The sequence below is a fragment of the Lutra lutra genome, chromosome 2 (genome assembly GCF_902655055.1).
Source record: "Lutra lutra chromosome 2, mLutLut1.2, whole genome shotgun sequence".
NCBI lineage: Eukaryota > Metazoa > Chordata > Mammalia > Carnivora > Mustelidae > Lutra > Lutra lutra.
Genome location: NC_062279.1, coordinates 107,168,569 through 107,189,715, shown reverse-complemented (window position 1 = coordinate 107,189,715; position 21,147 = coordinate 107,168,569). Strand labels below are relative to the sequence as shown.

Below are 21,147 nucleotides of genomic sequence, written 5' to 3'. Positions count from 1 at the left end.
TGCTGAGCAATATTTCATTGTATGGAATACCAGTTTGTTTAACCATCGACCTGTCAAAAGGCGGGTTTGTTTCCCATTTTTGTCCATTAAGAATAAAGCTGTTTAAGATACTTGCATCCCAATGTTTATAGCAGTGTTATTTCCAGCACACAAAAAGTGGAAACAAATAAGAACATACACCAACATATAAACGGGTAAACAAAATGTTGTATATATGTGGCATGAAATATTATTCAGCCTTAAAAAGGAATGAAATTCTGATACATGCTGCATCATGGATGAAACTTGAAACCACTGTGCTATGTGAAATGAGCCAGATATACTAGGACACCTGTTGTATAATTCTACTTATATGAAGTATCTAAAATATGCAAATTCATAGAGAAAGGGGAGTAGAGGTTACCAGGAGCTGAAGGGGAGAGGAAAATGGAAGTTATTACTTAATGGGTATGGAGTTTCCATTTGGGATGATAAAGAAGTTCTGAAAATGTGTAGTGGTAATGGTTGCACAATATTGCAAATGTATTTACATGTCACTGAATCACGCACTTAAATATGATTAAAATGGTAAAATTTATGGTATGTATATTTTACCACAGTAATGAAAAGGCAATATATAAACACTTGTGCACAGGTTTGTGTATGAACAGAAGTCTTCATTTCTCTGGTATAAAAGCCCAGAATTATAATTCCTGGGTCATATGATAGTTGCATTTTTAATTTTTAAAGAAAATGCTAAACTGTTTTCCCAAGTACTGTGCCATTTTCATTCCCATCACCAATGTATGAACAATCTAGTTTTTCTGCATTCTCACCAACATCTGGTGCTGTCACTCAATTTTTTAAAATTTTAGTCATTCTGATAGGTGCATACTGATATCTCACTGTGGTTTTAATTTGCATTTTGCTGAGAACTAATAATTTTGAATATCTTTTCAGATGCATTTTGCCATCTGTATATATTCTTAAGTGAAATACCCCTTCATGTCTTTTGTCTACTTTGTAAATGAATTGTCTTTTTACTGTTGGGTTTTGAGAGTTCTTTATATACTCTTTGTAGACCTTTGCTGCAGATGTAATTTGCACATTTTCTCCTACTTTGTCACCTGTTTTAATTTCATAGAACAAAATTTTTAAAATTTGATGAAGTCCACTTATCATTTTTTTCTTTCTGTGGATTATACTTCGGGGTCAAGTCTAAGAACTCTTTGCCTAGTCCTAGATCTCAAAAATTTCTCCTTAGAAGAGAATTTTTTTTTCCTTAGAAGTTGTATATTATAATTAAATTTAAATCTGTGGTTCATTTTGAGTTAATTTTTGTATAAGTGTGAGATTTTGATCAAAATTAATATTTTTTCCTCATGAATATTCAGTTGATCGTGTACCACTTATTGAAAACACTATCCCTACTCCATTGAACTTTTTAAATTACTTTTAAATGATCCTCTTTCCTTTCTCCCTCCCTTCCTTTTTCTCTTTCTTTTTGGCTACTGCTTTACATGATCTACAGAATCTCATTGTGGCTGGTTTTTCTTTGTGTAAACGAAGGTTTCAGCACTTTGTGCTATGAAGTTTGATGCTCAACATGTCCACAGGAGTCACAAATTTACATCTTTCCTATGTTTATAAAACACTTACATTGGCATTTTCCTGGTCCAAAAATTACATACTTCCATAGTTGTGTTAATTAATGAACAATAGAGAGATGGAAACAGGTAGAATATTTTAGTCCTCTCTTTTTTATATTACCTATACAGTGTCAGCAACACCAATTCCTCTGAGTTTATTCCTGTTCTGCTGTATTGGGAGGCCCTAGAAACTAGGAAATGGGACACAGGAGACTTTCCAGTCAACAAAATTGGTGAGAACAGTAACTTAGGCAAACAGATCCTGTACTTTCCTCTGTCCTTGCCTCCCTCCCTACCTGCACAAAGGAGGCAGGTCTTTGCTTTCATGGAGATCTTATTCTAATGAAGGAGGAAGAAATTAAGTACATAAGTGAAATAATTACAGGTCAGAATAAATGCCATTTCATAAGGTTTTATCAGTTACACATGGGGATACTACAAATCTTTGAATATTTTTTTGTGTAGAATATAATATTAGAATTACAAAATGTGTCATTAGAATGATATTGTGTTGAATTTATTGACAATATTTTATTGATTTGCCCAATATTTATTGAGTATACCAAAGTTGTCCTAGTTGCTGATACTACCTTAGAGAAAAAAAATGCATGTTTTGATCCCTAAGAATCTATAATTTACCTGAAGAGATAAGAATAAACATAAAATACATAAATATATTAAATAAACGTTATATAAAAAGAATGAACAATAAAGGTTAAAAACAAAAATAGCTCAGTGAAGAGGCAAAGTCCCTTTTGTTGGGAGTGAGTGTGAGAAGGCATCACTGAGCAACAAAGAGGGACTTTGCAGCAAACTTTAGAGTGGAGGCAGGATTTCAAATAGTTCAAGACTGCGAAAGAGATAAAGGACTGTGAGGATGATTGCCGTAAGAGAGATTCAGTGTCCAGAGAAAACACAGATCTTCTGTTTCAGGGATGACATACCACTTTTGACATTATAGTTTAAAAAGTAGGAGATTTAAATATGAAGGGAATAAATGCACAGCAACACGTGTTGAATGCGGTGGGAAAATCCCTATTTGTACCTGGACCCTATACTCACAATAGCTTCCAAAAGAATTCAAAGATTTAGGTTCTAAGTAGGATGGAAGAATGTTTCCATTTGTGTAATTGTTTTTAAGATTTTAGACTAAATAATGGATACAATGTAATGGTTTACAAGAAAAATATTTTCCCATTAAAGGCTAAAAATACTTGTTTGCATAATGTGTCAACATGAAATGGCAATAATTTTTTTTAAGATTTTTATCTATTTATTTGACAGAGAGAGAGAGATCACAAGTAGGCAGAGAGGCAGGCAGAGAGAGGGAAGCAGGCTCCCTGCCGAGCAGAGAGCCCAATACAGGGCTCGATTCCGGGACCCTGAGATCATGACTGGAACCAAAGGCAGAGGCTTAACCCACTGAGCCACCCAGGTGCCCCTGAAATAGCAATAATTTTATTGTTGCTCCAGTTCACTTTAAAAACAATTCAGACTGCTCCTTCATGAATCCATAGGGCAAAATCTTGCTTTACTCTGATTCAGTCTATTTTCCCGATATAGGCGGACTTCTGATAATAGCAGCATATTTAAGAATTGTGAGTCCTGACCCATATTGAATCTTTGCTCAAGTCACTTGTCATCTTTGAGTGGGGAGATAATAATAACATTTACTTCATATTGTTGTCATAAGGATATAATGATACCATGTATGTTTCTTTTTTAAAAGAAAATTGGTAGAGTGCTAACTTAATATTATTAAGTAATAAACTTTAGGATGGCTTGGACTACCTCTCAACTATCTTTCCATTTCCAAGTGCCTCCTGCACTACCTGGTATAGAGCACCTAGGTTTTTTTTTTTTGGTAGAATTACTGAAAATAGCAACAGTACCATAGTATATTTATTTGTCTTTACACATAGAAACTTTTTAATAAGCTTGTTGATGAATAAATGTTCTATGAACTTATTTACAAGGAATTTAGCATGTAATTACCTTATTTAATCATAGTAAAGCATCTAGACTAGAAAACATATTACTTGTACCCCAAGTTACTCCTTGTTATACTTCTGATATGATAAATAGTGTCATGCTGAATAAAAATCAAATTACATGTCTTCCATTTGCTTTACTTTGTGTGTAAGCAGACATTATACATGATATAATAGTCAGTATATAACATGCAGAAAAATGAAAAGTTTAAGTTTCAAAGTTTCAAACCTAAACATTTAAACTTAAGTTTTGATACCAAATAGACAGGTATAAGGATATGTGCATGTATATATATGTACATACAAATGTATCTTTGGGTATATATCTATATATGTAAGTATATAGATGTATAGACATTATAGGTATACAACCATTTAGTCTCAGTTGAAATTAGCAGTATTAGTGCCTCAGAATGTGTTTTCAAATCACATTAAAACAAAACAAACCTGTAGCCCTACAACAATTGTCTTATTAAAATTAAAACCATTTCAGAGTTCATACTGCATTCTAGATGGGAGGAGCTCTCTGTAATATAGACTGGTGTACCAGAAACCATAATATAGAGAGCAAAATGAAATTTTATGTGTAAGTATGTGGATGAATAATTTAAGCCTGATAATAAACTGAAGTGACTAGTTTTATGAATTTTCCACTTATGAATCTTTTTGACCATTTATATAAGTCTTATGTGGTTAAGTGTTAAGGTTTAACAAACAAATGTCTGGATACTGTGATGGATGAGAAAAGACAGAAGTGCATCTGTGCACAAGTGCAGTGAGTGTGAATGAGTTGGCAGTAAGGCTGGCAATAGCACAGCATTAGCTGAGTGTATTACACACTTAGCAGAGCAGACCCTAAACATATGCGAGCCCTTATGGTTTTGGTCAGCAGCTCTGTCCAACAACCACGTGGGGCTCCTTCTAGGATAAGTCACAAGGATGTAATTTACCATGGAGTGACCTATTTATGGTACACAGGAGTATACCTTGCTGGTTGTTTTTTCTACAGTTATTAAATCTTAGAGAAGTTATAGTCCAAGATACTGTAAAACTTTGCACAAGACAACAGGATACTTCCTACAGTCTTCCTGTCTTTGAAGAAAATGAGATTAAGTAGTCTGATCAGAACTCAAGGAATGAGAAAAATGTGACTTTTTGAGCCAGCTGAAGTTGCCTTCAAATCCTGGCTCTTTATTTAATTTCTTTGGCCCATGTTTTAGTGTTTTTGCACAACAGACAAAACAGTATGAAGCTTGCATGGTCATTTTGAGTACTAAGTGAGATAATGGTTACAAATATATAATATAATGCCTAACATCTACTACATGGTCATACTCCCTCATGGTCCAACACTGTATCTCCACTATATTTCCCATCATCCACAGGGAAATTAACCAAAGACTCTTATTTTTATTAAATCTAAAATTAAAGGGGTGCCTGGGTGGCTCAGTTGGTTAAGTGACTGCCTCAGCTCAGGTTATGATCCCAGGTTTCTGGGATTGAGCCCCACATCGGGCTCCCTGCTCAGTGGGTAGCTGGCTTCTCCCTCTCCCTCTGCTGCTCTGCCTGCTTGTGCTTTCTCATTCTTTCTGTCAAATAAATAAATAAAATTCTTAAAATAAATTCTAAAATTAAAAAATTTAAATCTTTTCTTATTGAAAATTGATGCTAATTTATTGAGAAGAATGTAATAACTTCTCTTATATTGTACCTATAAAATAAGCTATTGTTCTGAGAACTTTATATATGTTATTTTAAAAGATTTATTTATATATTTGAGAAAGAGAAAGAGCAAGTGGGGGGAGGGGAAGAGGGAGAGAATCTTCAAGCAGACTAACTGCTGCGTGTGGACCCCAACAGACTCTACTTCATGACCCATGAGACCATGACCTGAGCAGAAACCAAGAGTTGGACACTTAAACAACTGAGCCATCCAGATGCCCCAGAGCTTTACTTGTGTTAAGATTTGAATACATGCCTTGATAAAAATACTCCATTCAGTAGATATTATTACAAGTATTTTGCAGATGCTCATAATAATCATGAGGAAAAATGTACCATCTTACCTATATTGACTTTATAACAAGAAAACTCCTTAAGAAGAAGACATGTTTATGTTATTTGTATTTTTACAACACTTTGTTTTGCACTTCATAGGCAGTCAAGAAATATTGGCTGATTTTTTTTTCTCTTGAAAACCTTCATTGCTAAATCCAGAGATGGCATTATGGAAACTCTGCTTCTCTGATCCAAGTACTAATGAAGAAGCTCTAGGTAGTAAAGACCTATTTAGGTAATAAGTAAAAAAGCAAGAATTTTGCTCTGTAATTTGTGAATAACTGATAAATTTTGCTTCTGTGAACTAGTTTGTTCAGTGATATAAAGATGGGGTAGAAAGGAAAGAGGAAGAACAAGAAGGAGAAAGGGAGATGACACAATTCTTTAAACAGTCAGGTGTGAGAAATTACTAGTGAATTATCCTTGAAGTGATCAGATTGCATTGCAGGAGGTTGCACTGAAAAAGGTATATTAGCAAAAAAATTATTATAGCATTACCAGCCTGAGGCACTTATTTTTTTGTACCTATTAACTAGCATCACAAATGAATGGATGCTCCATTACAATGGATTTAGAGTACCAAGGAAAGTAGTCTCAGGTTGCTACAGCTGGATTTTTTTCAAGGGTGGAAAATAAAATAATGAGGATACCAACTGGGCCACCCACTGCAAATGTGGGTGACCAAATGAGCCAACAGAACCTCTAATGAGTATTTACTCCAAAGGACTTGCATGTAAACTACTTCCAGACTGATGTAGTGCCAAGCTTAAAGGATTAAGTCCTTCAATGGCTTTGTGGATCAGCAGCCACTGCATCTAGGAACAAAGGAGGGGTCTCCTTATTACACATATCAAGAATATTACTTTCAGACAAGAATAATGCAAAGTATGGATCAAAGAACACTATAAAATAGATGGAAGACAGTAGAAATAAGTAATAACAGCATCATCCATACTCTGGATTTAGGGTGATTTTATTTAGTTAAGGCATTATTTTTCAGAAGACTTTAAAGCATTGCTTTAACATTTATGTGGTCTGGCCTACATTATAGGTAGTTGTGTACATGTCTTTGGTTTTGATGAACTTGGAGGCAGGAGGTTCTCTGCTCGTTTCATCAGTGTGTTGTTAATCTTCTGGTCTTTTCCACCTCCAGCATTCAACAGAGTATAGATGTAGTTTTTTAATGATCATTTTTGAAATAAATTGAATCATGCAGTTACTTTTGCTTTAATAATATAGAGAGGATTAACATAACATGGTTTTCTCTTAGGAGAAAGAAATCCGAGATACAAAGAAATTGGATATCCAGAGAGAATATCTCAATATCACTTAAGAAGTTAGTGGCTGGGTTTATTCTGACTCAGGGATCTTGCATATCTCAGACAAATCAAATCCCTCAGTGCAATGCAAATGACAGGGTACATATGGAAAATAACATTCTCAATATGTTTACCCAGAGAAAACACAAAGCATGAAAATGTTTGCACACTCTGACAAAAGTCAGTGCTAGAATAGGTTCTAAGATGACCACCCAAACAAATGTTTACTTCTGTAAAGCAAAACAAAGCAAAGTAAAACAAAACTTAATTTGGTATTTTAAAAGGTTGAAACCTAACAACAACAGCTATTTGATTCTTTTTTCTTCCTATTTCTAAATAGTTGTGTTAACATTTAAAAACTTGACTTTTCTAGTCCTTCTCAAAGAAGTAGTAATTTGCATTTAGCAGCAAGATTTCCTAAGAAATGCTGTCAGATGAAAATTGTGGTCATGTTTCCTCCCTTTAGATACAAGCTAGTTATATGGGTATTAGGAGTTGACTCGAAATTTTGGAACCACACTGTCTCGATTAAAGGTTTTCCCAACAATCGGCATCACCAGTTTTGCCACAATGTTAATATTCTATGGGTACAATAGGCCCCTTTCAGATAAAGCAGGTGAAAAACTAGTAATGACAAAATTAATACATGCTGATGATAGTGATGATGATGGTAATAAGGATAAAAGCAACTGTTGAGTTGTTTTGTTGAGATTCTCACATATATCCTCTCGTTGGATCTTCAGAATGACAATGGCAAAGATAGAGAAGCATTATTCATTTCTAAATGGCCTACAGCTTTGTGCTTGCAGTTACATACAGTAGGAACGTTTCCAAAATTTCTGTTTATTTATAGTCTTAAATGAGCAATTCCATAGAGTGCCAAAAAAGTTCTCATTTCTTTATGTCAATTGATTCATTTAATTCTCACTATAACCATGTGAAGTAGGTAGAAATAATGTCCCTATTTCATAAATGTGAAAAGTGAGGCTAAATTCACTCTTACAGATCACGCCTCTGAAAAGTGTAGAACTGGGATTCAAATCCAAGCACCTGGCTAAAACACATTAACATTTGACCCAAACTCAAAAATACATGTCCTGAGGGAAATAATCACAGTGGCTGGGTTTTCATAAAGTTCTATCCAATTCATAATATCTCTGAATCTGGATGATAAGCATCTCCCTCCTTTGTTCTGCAGCCAGCTCTTTCGTAGACACAGGAAGTTCCCCAGGGCTTCTGTCCCTGGGGTCTGGTCCACCCAGCAGAGCTGACAGGAAGGTTTGAGTGAGGGTGAGGGAGGTTTCTGACCAAGTTGAACTCCTGATACATTTCTGTGCTCTTGAGGAGTCTGTGTCTTTCCTCATCAGCTCCTTTCCATTGATACCATGAATCATTCCAAGTTGTTTTTTTCCTCCCTGCATTCTTGAGTTGGGAGAGTAGTACAATCAATATTTCTCACACCTGAAACAAGCATTCAAAGTAAATGTCAAACGCTTTCAGAGGTGGTATCCGCCAAGGACCAGAAAACAACAGAGAAGTACAAAAACTGGAAGTACAAAACAGGGGAAACATATTATTTCTTTATTTTTCTTTTCTTTTTTTTTTTTTTAGCTATCTCCCCACCCTACCCCTTGACACACACACTTAAATGCTATACTTGGTACAAGTTATGTAATTAATTTTCAGAGGAAAACTTTTTAAATTCTGGAGTCAACATGGGACTGAATTTCTTGAGGGGAGGGCTAGGAAACACGGGAAGGGAGAGGTGAGGAAAAGGGGGCATGAGCACTACTGGTAGAATAGGTCCTAAGGGTGAGGAGCCCAGGAAAATAGTCCTAAAGAAGGAGAAGTGGGAGTACCTGGGATGACCTGGCTATGTGGAACAAGAGAGAGGATGCAGATCCCAAACTGGAGGTAAAAGTTTTAGCAGAGGTAGAGTGAGGAAAACCAGGACTGAATTCCAACCAGGACTGAATTCTAAGCAATGATCATGAACCTGCTTCTTTGGGGCAATTGAATATATATATATATATATATATATATATATATATATATATATATATATGTGTGTGTGTGTGTGTGTGTGTGTGTGTGTGTGTGTGTGTGTGTATGTACTTTTTTTTTTTCTCCAAGAACCTAGCCCTGAACTTAATTCCAGAAAGAACCTGATATTTGTTTTAGGTCAAATGCTAAAATTTCTCATGAGTAGTTTTGTTTTGCTCTGGGAGTGTCTCTAAGCTGACCAAGTTACGCTTCTGTGAAATCCAAATTGGCAACGGGAGAAAAGGATGAAGAGTATGACCATATATCTTGAGGGAGTGTCTTTTTATCTTCTCTTCAGCAGGGGAGTCAATATATTAACTCCTTTCTTCTTAACCTGAAGGAACTACAGCTAGAGCCAGCTCTTCCATTTTCTATAAATCTCAAGTGTGACCACAGCTCAGGAATCTTGCTGATACATTCAGAGCCAAACTGCCCAGAAAGCCATATGGAAAATGAAAAATAAATTACCTCATTATACGGTCCATTTTATGCATTATGCATATCTATCTGTTGGGCACTCTGTGTTTCATAACAACTTGAATTAAAAGTAAATATATTTGCAATAATTTTAAGAATATAAATCATGGGGGCTCCTGGGTGGCTCAGTGGGTTAAGCCTCTGCCTCAGCTCAGGTCATGATCTCCCGGTCCTGGGATTGAGTCCCCCATCGGGCTCTCTGCTCAGCAGGGAGCCTGCTTCCTCCTCTCTCTCTCTGCCTGCCTCTCTGCCTGCTTGTGATCTCTCTGTCAAATAAATAAATAAAATCTTTAAAAAAAAAGAATATAAGTCATGGCCCCAGTATTCAGACTCTTACTGGTTATAACCTAGGTTATATATACCTGCTTATAACCAGGTATAACGTAACTGGTTATACCAAGTTATCATAGCAACTTGATATGCAAGCAAGTTACTTAGCTATCCTGGCCTTATTAACACCATCTATAAAAATGATGACAGCAACAGAAATGAGACAAGCTCTAGAAAAAGCTGAGGAGCCACAACAGTGGGTGGGGACTCTATTTAACCTAGATATCTTCAAATCTATACCACTTACTCTGTCTCTCTATTATTTCCCTTTCACTGCCCTCCCCTTCTTCCTTCCTTTCTTTCTTTCTTTCATTTATCAACTTTATTAAGTGTCAGGCATTGCATTTCTGGTATTTAGCAAAACCCCCAGCAGGGATGACAGATGTGTGCCCTAGGATTATGTCATCATTCTCCTCAAAATCCTTCTGTGACTTCCTGTTTCTTCTACATTAAACCAGTGTCTGAGTAAGTCTCATCTCACGGGTCACCACCTTGCTCTCATCCCTTGGGATACTTCATCCTTCTTTGTGTCATATAGTCTCCTGCCACAGGGATTTTACACAAACCATTTCCATTTTCTGGAACTAGCCTCAGTGTGGCTCTTCCTTCAACTAGTTAACTGCGAGGCACCCTTCAGATCTCAACTCAAAAATCACTTCTTTGGAAAAACTTTCACTGACCCTTCATCTGGATGAGGTTCTTTTGTTCTGTGCTTCTATAGCACTGTGCCCCCACTCACTCAGAGTACTTATCTAAGTTTAACATATTTATTAATCTCTACACCACCAAACAGCAAGCTCCATAAGAAAACGTCTTCTTCCATCCCTTGTGAAGCCAGCGTCTCCCACGGTGCCTTACTTAGGATAAGTGCTCAATATTTATTAGTTGAATGAGTGAGTGAATGAATGTATGAATGAGTAGATCCTCCAAGACACTTGACTGTCATCAACTCTTGTCCCTACCAGTTCTTGTAATGTTTAAAAAAAAAAAAAAAAGGCAGTACACTTTTAAAATTTTAAAAAAAAATGTGGACTTCTGTACTACACAAACAGACTCTAATAATGAAAATAATTCTTTGAAGACAGTTCCTTATTGTGACCTTTCTTCTACTTGTAATCCATTATTAACTGGAAACCTATGGCTGAAAAGCCTGGTAGTTCTGAGACAGCCTCCAGAGAATTATGACTTGCAAGCTGTTCATTAACATGCATATTGTCCAAAGAAAGAAAGAACCCAGAGGCTTACAATATGCTCTTTCAAACATGACTATTTGTGAACAATGGTCAAGACATTTAATTTACTTCCTAACAGATGAGATTTAAATAAAAAACACAAGTACATTCTTGAGAAAATTAGAATGGGTGAAAATGTAGAAGGGATGGATAGTTAGCTACTATTGAGAAAACCGCAGGACATCGATGAGGTTGCATTCAGTTGCTGCACTTTTGACGAGTTGAGAGTAAGGCTACGTACATTTTGGCCTATAATGCATATTCCCACATAAATTCCATTGTGTATGCAGAAAATGAATGGACTGCATGCTTCTTTAAGCTCAGAGTCTGATTCCAAAGTTTGGTTAACTGCTGTTTTTCTTTAGTGAAGGAATATTATGGCATAAAAGGCAACTTTTTCCTAGAGTTAGTATATTAGCTACTGCTTTTTGGTGGATTATTGTGTTAAATGACTGCTTGATCATTATCTCATAATTTCAATCACCTGACATCACCTTAAATTAATTATCCATGTCTTATTACAAAGTTCTAAATCTAAGTTCATTTGAAACTATGTACTTAAAAGGCTTTATGTTTTCCCAAGTTATTTTTAAATCTTAAAGTACTTATGTATCACTGGATTTTTCACTGGACTTCAAATGCAATTAAGGACTTCTCAGTGGTGTTAATAGTATTTGGAAAAAATTGAAAAAATGATATAAAGATCAAAAGTAAGCAAAATGTCTTGCATGTATCAAATTTTATTTTTGGTGGGATGTTTCAAATAGTTTTTATTGCTTTTTTAATTGGGAAGACCTGCATAACTCTTGGCTTTGACGTTCTTGGGAAACCTATTCCTACCAAACTTAAAAATAACTCATTAGGCTCATAGAAAGATATGTTGCTATAGTTTTAACACAATGGTTGATATTAGCTATTCCAAAAAATACATATATATGTATAAATATATACATACATATATATGCATGTATGTATGTGTATATATATATATATATATAATATCTGGATATTAACAAAACATGATATAGGTATATTTCTATTTTGTGTCTTTAAAACTGCTTTTTTGGTTGTATTTAAACATCAAGAAATAAAATTCTATAACAAAGTAAAAAGGACAAAGGAATATAAGAAAAATGTGGAAAAGAAAAGGCTTTCTTCTTTTAGCTTTATTCTATCTTAAATCAAGTAGATTGTGTAGTAATAAACATAAGTCATTCAGGATTTTCCAAAGAAACAGACCTAACAGAAGATGTATATATTTATGGATTTAGATATAGATACAAACATATAGACCTTGTATAGATCCTATATAGATCTATATCCTTATGTATGTATCTATATCTGTATCTCTCTAGATATAAATATAAACATATAAATCTATATTAACCAGAAACATATAAATGTCTATGTCTATATCTATGTACATTTTGAAAGAAATCAGCTGGCATTATTGTGGAACTAAGTCCGAAATCCATAGGCTGGAAACTCAGAGGTGATACTGCAGCCTTCAGGCAGAATTTCTTCTTCCCTGGGAAAACTTAGGCTTTGCACTTAAGGCCTTTCAACTGATTGGGTGAGGCCCACTCCCACTATTCTGGATAATTTTCTTAAAGACAGCTGATTGTGGTGTTAATCACATCTACAAAATACTGCACAGCAACACCTAGGTAGATCAGTGCTTGATTAAATGAGCATATTAACCTACCAAAGTCAACGCAAAACAAACCATCACAAACACCAAGTTGCTTTACTAGTCTCCCAAGTCTTTTCTCTGTTTCATGCTGGCAATTCAAGTCATATTCTTAATTTAAATTTCAAAATAAAGCAGTTTTTAATTTTCTTTTCTTCCTTTAGTTGCTCACCCTTTTAGTTATTTTGTTATGTATCTGTACATTCATCTAAGACCTGGAAAGAGAAGAGAGTAAATAAAGATCACATTTTCCATCCGTCTACTTCATCAGTAGGTCAAGTACACAAGACTCCTTTGGCAGGCTGATGAATTTTAGGGACCCCTTCTCAGAATAATGTTTAAATAAAATAGTAGAACTAAGAGAAACATCATTTATATTGAGATATAATTAACCAAATTTGTGATGTGTTTATTTATACATTGAAACACAAGATCTAGCTTTACCTTTAATAGCTACCATAATTTTAAAATGTTGATAATGGAAACAGTATTTTGAGATCTAGAAATGACCAATGTAATGTGATATGAATGTATCTATGATTTCTATTGTTGACAAAGTCACAGATACTGCTAATAGCACTGTGATCCATTGTGTGCATTCACAGTTGAAGGACATATAGTTAGAGTTTAGTGAGAATAAAAATGTCATATTTTCCCAACCAAGTTCAGAGACCTCTAGTTAAGAATTAGTTCCTTGGGGCGCCTGAGTGGCTCAGTGTATTAAGCCTCTGCCTTCAGCTCAGGTCATGATCTCAGGGTCCTGGGATAGAGCTCCACGTCTGGCTCTCTGCTCATCAGGGAGCCCGCTTCCCCTTTTCTCTCTGCCTGCTGCTCTGCCTACTTGTGATCTCTCTCTCTTTCTCTGTCAAATAAATAAATAAAATCTAAAAAAAAAAAAAAAAAGGAAAGAACAAAAGAATTAGTTCCTTGTTTGATGAGAAAAAAAAATAATGGTTTGACCAGCTGAGACTTGGAGATGATCTATGGATTTAATTTCTCAAGTTTTGCCTGGATGACAAGAATAATAATAGCACTAGCTAACACCTATGGTACTTATCAAGTGCCAGACATTGTCTAAAGTGTTTTATATACACATCACATCATGTCATTCTTAGAAAAAATTTCATAAGGTAAGATTTTATAGATGCACAGAGAGGTGAAGGAACTTGCCTACAATCATACAGTTTTTTAGGTGATTTGTCCAGGTCCATCAAGGTCTTTTAACTATTGTGCTATCTGGTAGTCTCCCTTTATCCGTGGTTTTGCTTTCTGTGTTTTCAGTTGCCAGCAGTCAGCTATGCTCAACAACAGATGATCCTCCTTCCGACATATCATCAGAATGTTAATAGTAGCCTAACACCACGTCACCACACCTTCGTCATTCACCTCCCTGCATTTCATCATGTAGGCATTTTTTTTAATGTGAGAACAATACAGTGTGAGAACAATACAGCAAATATTTTGGGGAGGGGAACACATTAACATAATTTTTATTATAGTGCATTATAATTATTCTATTTTATTATTATTATTGTTAACTTCTTATTGTGCCTAATTTATAAATGAAACCTTATCATAGTATGTATGTATAAGAAAAACATAGTATATATAGGGTTCTGTACTATCCATGATTTCAGGCATCCACAGGGGGTCTTGGAATGCATCCCTTGTGGATAAAGACTACTGTAATTCATAGCTTGTTTCTTTGTATTTTCCTGAGCTGTATGATAAATAATGGAAGGACAGAATTATGTGAGAAATTTTTTTCAATAGAAAAAGTTATATTTTGAATATCTATAAATTTGCATAAGGGATTTACTGTTGTCTAATTTATAAATTATTGTAACTAAATTGTTCATGTCAGAAACACAAGAAAGAGAAAACCCATGATTACAAAGAAAGTCTGTGACTGTTAACTATTAGCAGACTTTCTTCTTTTCTTTTAGTACAAGCTGTTAGTGGTTGCAAATGTAAGAGTTCGAAATTTCTTTACAAGGTTAAAACATTTTAAAACTTATTGTTGTATGGTTGTTTGACTCTGTTGGAATTCTAGACCACTTCATTATGAAAATGTTAAACTCTTAGAAATTTTAATAGGATTAAAAATTAAGGAAAACTAATATGGTGTTAAAACATAGCTACTATAATTAAATATTAAATTTTTTCAACTCTAAAAATTTTGTAAAGTAGACAACCCACAACATGTACCAACTTTTCAACAAAGTCAAAATACTTTTTTTTCTGAAAGACTTAATGAGTTTGGGTTTATTGTTTTAGAACACATAGAAATTTAGCCAACTCTTAATTTTCCGGAGAAGGGGAAGTGAGATGACATGAGGACTCATAAGTAGTGTTGAGCTAAAATTAGTACTTAATACAAACATTCTCTTTTATCAAAATATTAGTTAAGCTTCTAACAAATAGATGAATTCTTTAAATGGAATTAACCTCTTCATATTAGCTGGTCAAAAGAGAAAAATTCATATGAAAAGAAGAAAAAATAAAATGCTTAGATTTCACAAATATGCATAATTATAATGAAAAATAAATGTACAGTGAGCATAGTATTAAATCCTTTTCCTCATGTAGAGCAGGCCAATGAAAAAGAAAACAACAGGAAAGAAGAAAATAGGAAAAATACAAATCTACCCATTTCATTGTTCCTTTACAATTTAATTATTCATTATTGTTAAGATTCATAGGAAAGAGAATTTTTTTTTAAAGATTTTATTTATTTATTTGACAGAGAGAAATCACAAGTAGGCAGAGAGGCAGGCAGAGAGAGAGGAGGAAGCAGGCTCCCCGCTGAGCAGAAAGCCCGATGTGGGGCTCGAACTCAGGACCTGGGATCATGACCTGAGCCGAAGGCAGCGGCTCAACCCACTGAGCCACCCAGGCGCCCCAGGAAAGAGAATTTAATTATCTATAAGCATTTTTTTCTAATTATAAATTATAACTGATGTGAAGGAAAGTTTACACATCTTATAACAATGTGAATGTCAATATGAAACATTTTAAAATTTTAGGCAGTGTGACTTAAGGCTAGTTGGCCATTTATTTAATGAGACATGAATCACTGTTTATAAAATAAATTTATAATGGATATCTAGAATCCAAGTTCTTTCTGCACATAACTTCTTTTATCCTTTTGTTTAAGGTTGTACCCCCCTCAGTTCAGTTTTCATGCTAGTGAATAAATTGTTTCATAAATTGATAGCATGTTGAGCAAACTCAGAAATCACATTTTAGAAATCACTTGAGCTTCATTGTGTCTGAGCTTAATCTAATATGTACACACTTTAAGGTAGGAAAGACAAATTGGTTTTGCAAGGGGCAAAAGAAATTGCTGAACGAATGAAGGAATGAGAAAAAGAAGAGTGACTTCCTGCCAACCATAACTTTTAAAATATATTTCATTTTTGCAAACTACTACTGCTATGGATATGCTCATTTTTTTAATTTTTACCTTATTTTTTATTAGGTATATCCCTTATTAATTTTTAAAATTCCCATTAAAATGTAACCATTCTGTTCTAGGAATGAAGTCACTCATGGGAATTTTTTATAAATTGTGGTCTAGGTCTCAATCTCTGCATCCTCTTAAGAGTCATTTGAAAAACTAGGCATAAAGCATCAAGTAGACTTCCCAGATAGATGAAGAGATTTACATGAAAGGGAAAGGAGTAATTTCCTTGCATTGCATACTGCAAGCCAATCATTTCTTAATAGCATGGAAGACCAATTTTCTAAAGTCCCTGAGAAAGAAGAATGAGATCAATCAAGAACATAAACTTATGTGAGGCAATCGGGCACTCATAAAAACAGCTTAATGTGAATTTTTGTGATGTAGAGACTTGGGATATTTCGTTCCTAATCCACCAGGAAAACCCTTTTTTACGTTTGGAATATTTTCCCGCACAGGCAAATAATATCTTTTTTTAAACGTTTTGTGATTTCAGAAAGTCAAATACAGTAATTGGGCATATATTTTTGGCTTTCAAAAATAATGTCTGCTTGGGGTGCCTGAGTGGCTCAGTGGGCTAAAGCCTCTGCCTTCAGCTCAGGTCATGATCCCAGGGTCCTGGGATCAAGCCCAGAATCGGGCTCTCTGCTCAGCAGGGAGCCTGCTTCCCCCACTCTCTCTGCCTACTTGTGATCTCTATCTGATAAATAAATAAAATCTTAAAAAGGGGGGGGGGGCTAAGGATCTGATTTACCAGGGGAATGTAGTAGGCAATATCCCTAGAGTTCAGTAAAATTAAAAAAAAAAAAAAATAATGTCTGCTTGATATTCAACTGTTAAGAAGGGAAATGGAAACATATATCTGCATCTAATGCCATTATTTTCCTCTTTACTTTTGTTTTAGAAATTTTATTTATTTATTTGATAGAAAGAGAGCATGGGTGGGTTTGGGGGGAGGTGCAGAGGGAGAGGGAAAGAAAGACTCCCTGCTGAGCGGGAAGACCAATGTGGGGCTCAATCCCAGGACCCCAGGGCCATGACCTGAACAGAAGGCAGATACTTAACCCACTGAGCTATCCAGGCGCCCAAATACTTTACCTTTCTGACTTTGGAAGGATAGGAGGAAAATATGGGTAAGGAAAGGGGACGTAAAAGCCACTCAGCCTTCAGTTTTCAGGCTTTTTCATCTCTTAAATTCTTAATAATAACCTTTCTGGCCATTTTGTTTTATTTAAGGAGTGGTGAGAACATGAGGAAAACTGAATCTATTGGACAGGAGGACAGTTGGTTGAACTGGATACCAAAAATTAGAAGCAGCATAAAACTGCCCAAGGCATAATTTTTGCCCTCTTTGATTAATTAAAATTTTACCAAGCTATAACCTTTAAAAATGATGCCAGGCCGATCCGCAGACCTGTACCCCTGGGGATAAAAATATATGTTTATAAAGCTGTAAAAAAAAAAAAAAAGAAAAAAGAAAGGATGAATACCCAAGTTTTGTAGCAACATGGACGGGACTGGAAGAGATTATGCTCAGTGAAATAAGTCAAGCAGAGAGAGTCAATTATCATATGGTTTCACTTATTTGTAGAGCATAACAAATAGCATGGAGGACAAGGGGAGATGGAGAGGAGAAGGGAGTTGAGGGAAATTGGAAGGGGAGGTGAACCATGAGAGACTATGGACTCTGAAAAACGATCTGAGAATTTTGAAGGGGTGGGGGGTGGGAGGTTGGGGGAATCAGGTGGTGGGTATTGTAGAGGGCACGGATTGCATGGAGCACTGGGTGTGGTGCAAAAATAATGAATACTGTTATGCTGAAAAAATAAAAAATTGAAAAAAAAATGATGCCAGGCATGCATCCATGAATTCAGATGTCCTTCAAAGTGCCTACCACATATATAGTCATTATAAGAGGACTTTATCTTTTTTAGTTTGTATGTGTGGTTTGGGTGAAGTATAGATGGGAGATTAAGAGTCACAGTAGTACACTTGTTTCTTGAATATACATGCATATATTGTAAATTATAGGCAATGTGTAATGCAGTCATATTGTCATAGATCTTAGATTTGAATGTATTTTTGATTGATCCTTTAAAAAAGGATTGTGATTACTATTCATACTTGAGCTTGGGATAATTATATTTTGTTAATAAAGCTCCCAACAAAGATAAAAGTAAACCAATCCACTCCAAAGACCTTGTAATACCATCTATATATAATCTATATATTTAATATACATTTTAATACACATTATCATGTTATCAATCATTTCTATCCTAGATCATAGTAACTGCACGAACATTTTGCAATGCAGACAATTCTGAATAAATTCTCAGTTCTTTTACTTTGATAGAAGTGGTCAGCTACATTTTTCAAAGAGTTCTTGCTCCTTTTAAAAGTGCTAGAGAGTAGCATCTTAAAAAATATGGACTACAAAAAATATATATGTGGACTACATTCTCTTACTCTTTAAATTGTCTTCAGAAATCTTGTATTCAATAGTTTTTCACTGATTCACTTCTATGCACCAGAACTGTATCATGAGGTTGCATATAGAGATGAGCTAAACCTTACTTGCTTTCAGGAAAACTTCCAAACAACCTCAGTGGAATGTGGAAATGCAATAAAGGGAATTGAGTTCAACTGGGAGCAGGGGTAGGAGTTCTGTTTCTGGGGCTGGGTGCAAGAGGAGGACACGGAAGAGGGCTTCACAGTGGGGCAATATCCACTTAACTCTTCACTGAGTTAAACATAACGTGTTTTGTAACTTAAACGTAGGATTTCTCTCTTTATCAGTGTTCTGTGTTAATAGCGGTGATTTACCACCAAGAAATGTTTTTCATTTATTCTCTTCGTATTTCTGATTTTGACAAATAAAATCTCTTTGGCATATCTAGGTTTATCTGCAACTTCACCAAAGTTTTCCATGGTACACCAGATAATTGTTGATGTTTACTAGAAGAAAAAAGTAATAATTGACTTCTCCTTTGGTATTGTTAGGGGTGAAAAAATGAATTGTTCTGATTTCATGGATGACGTATTATTCATATTGGGTGTGATTCCACAGAAGGGAGAACAATTATCCCATACACACACTCTGGTGTGGTGGTTCCTTTGCCTACCCTGTAAAAACTCCCCAAATTTCATGTTCTAGCCTAATAATTAGAGTCAGAGATGCATCTATTTTTAAAATGTATCCATCTTACATTTACTTTGAGAGTTTTAGCTATATGGATACTTTACCTTTTTTTTTTAAGATTTTTTTTTTTTTTATTTGACACAGAGGGAGCGCACACAAGCAGGGGGAGAGGAAGAGGGAGAAGCAGGTTCTCCACAAGGAGCCAGATGCAGGATTCAATCCCAGGACCCCAGGATCATGACCTTAACCAAAGGCAGACACTTAACTGACTGAGCCACCCAGGTGCCCAGAGACTTTACCTTTCTGACTTTGGAAGGATAGAAGGAAAATATGGGTAAGGAAGGGGGGCATAAAAGCCACTCAACCTTTAGTGTTTGGGAGGGCATGAGTACAACATTAAAAGAGAAAATAAAACCCATGACATTCCCAGTAAGTTATTATTTAAAAGGAGAATTAACATTTAAAATCTGTAACACTCTGTCTTGTTCATTATTACTTGATTTATGAATAAAAAGTTTTCTATTGAGGAGACATGTAAAGTTGCCTCACTATGTGATTTCTCAAGGCTCTCCAGTTGAAGCAAAGCAGTATTATTAATTATGAACCTGTGAGGTCATACTCCACAATGGGGAAACCCCTCAACATTGTTTAGAAATGTTTCCATTCCAGTTTGTACAGACATGGCCTTCTATTTAACACTGATGGTGGTTTCTGTATACCATGAACTGCCAAAGACCTGCTTTTCTCTGTCACATAAAAATGGGCATTTCTCAAATTTGATTTAGGCTGTCATTTGAAATAATGAAATTATTTCAAATTTGAAATAATTTCAAATTTGAAATAATGAAATAATGAAGTGGTATATTTCATCTTGGTTAAATGCAATTATAGTAGTCATCTCTTCTTCCTTTCCTATTTTTCTGTGATATAAATAAACTTTTAGGTATTCTAAATGAAAAATATAATAAAGTGATGATAGTATTATGTCAGGGATAATGAATCAACTGACAAAACAATAATTCAAAACTTCAAAATTCATACGCAGAGCCCTAGCACTTTTAGATAATAGCTGACTTCCTAAGTCTGTCTGTGAAATTTTAGATGACACAGTGGTGACTTTGGCTCCATATGGGAGAGGAGACAACTTTCCATCAGAAGTGATTTTTCTATTTTAGGGGTTTTATGTAAATTGTTGAGAATACGAAAAATTTTACATCATTTGCAATGTACTTTAAATAACATGTTATCTCATTTGACCACTCAGTGGTGTAGTAAACAGAAACGTAGTTACTATTATACACACTGCGTATTTGTAGAAACTGCAGCTTGGCTGATAATTTGCAGGAGATATACTTAGACTCTAGCAGTGTCTTGGATTTTCTTCACCATACTGCACAGCAGGATTTTTATGCCATAAGAAAACTACATGTCTAGAGCTTATAGGTAAATTGAATGGAATCATAAAGTTAGTACAGATTTGAGGTCTGAAATACTTGATTTCATTACCTGAAAGTGATAGGGTTGTGTTACGTTATCATAAATTCTATATCGTATGATTCTGTGATTCTAGAATGTTAGAGGTGGCTCAAGTATTACCCTTCCTACAGGGGAATTCTTGCTTATCTCTTTGCTGGGCTATATTGTGACTTAAATAGAATTTCTCTTTTTATGGAAGGAATTGTCTCATGTGGACACAGAAAAGAAATTCAGTAGCCTCTGAGCATCTGAGGAAATGGAAGGTGGGATGGGATATTTAAAAACTTTCCCTTTTCAT

General features: G+C 35.1%; 1 protein-coding gene and 1 long non-coding RNA gene across 2 annotated transcripts in view; one reads left to right on the top strand and one right to left on the bottom strand.

Moving 5' to 3' along the window:
- The window catches only part of DKK2 (dickkopf WNT signaling pathway inhibitor 2), a 108,321-nt gene that overhangs the window by 58,216 nt on the left and 28,958 nt on the right, over nt 1-21,147 (top strand). The window lies entirely within an intron of this gene.
- LOC125093256 (uncharacterized) lies at nt 6,656-8,952 on the bottom strand. The gene is made up of 3 exons (XR_007125187.1): nt 8,866-8,952; nt 8,324-8,457; nt 6,656-6,824 (listed from the first exon to the last, which is right to left on the bottom strand). It is a non-coding gene; the product is annotated as an uncharacterized LOC125093256 (long non-coding RNA).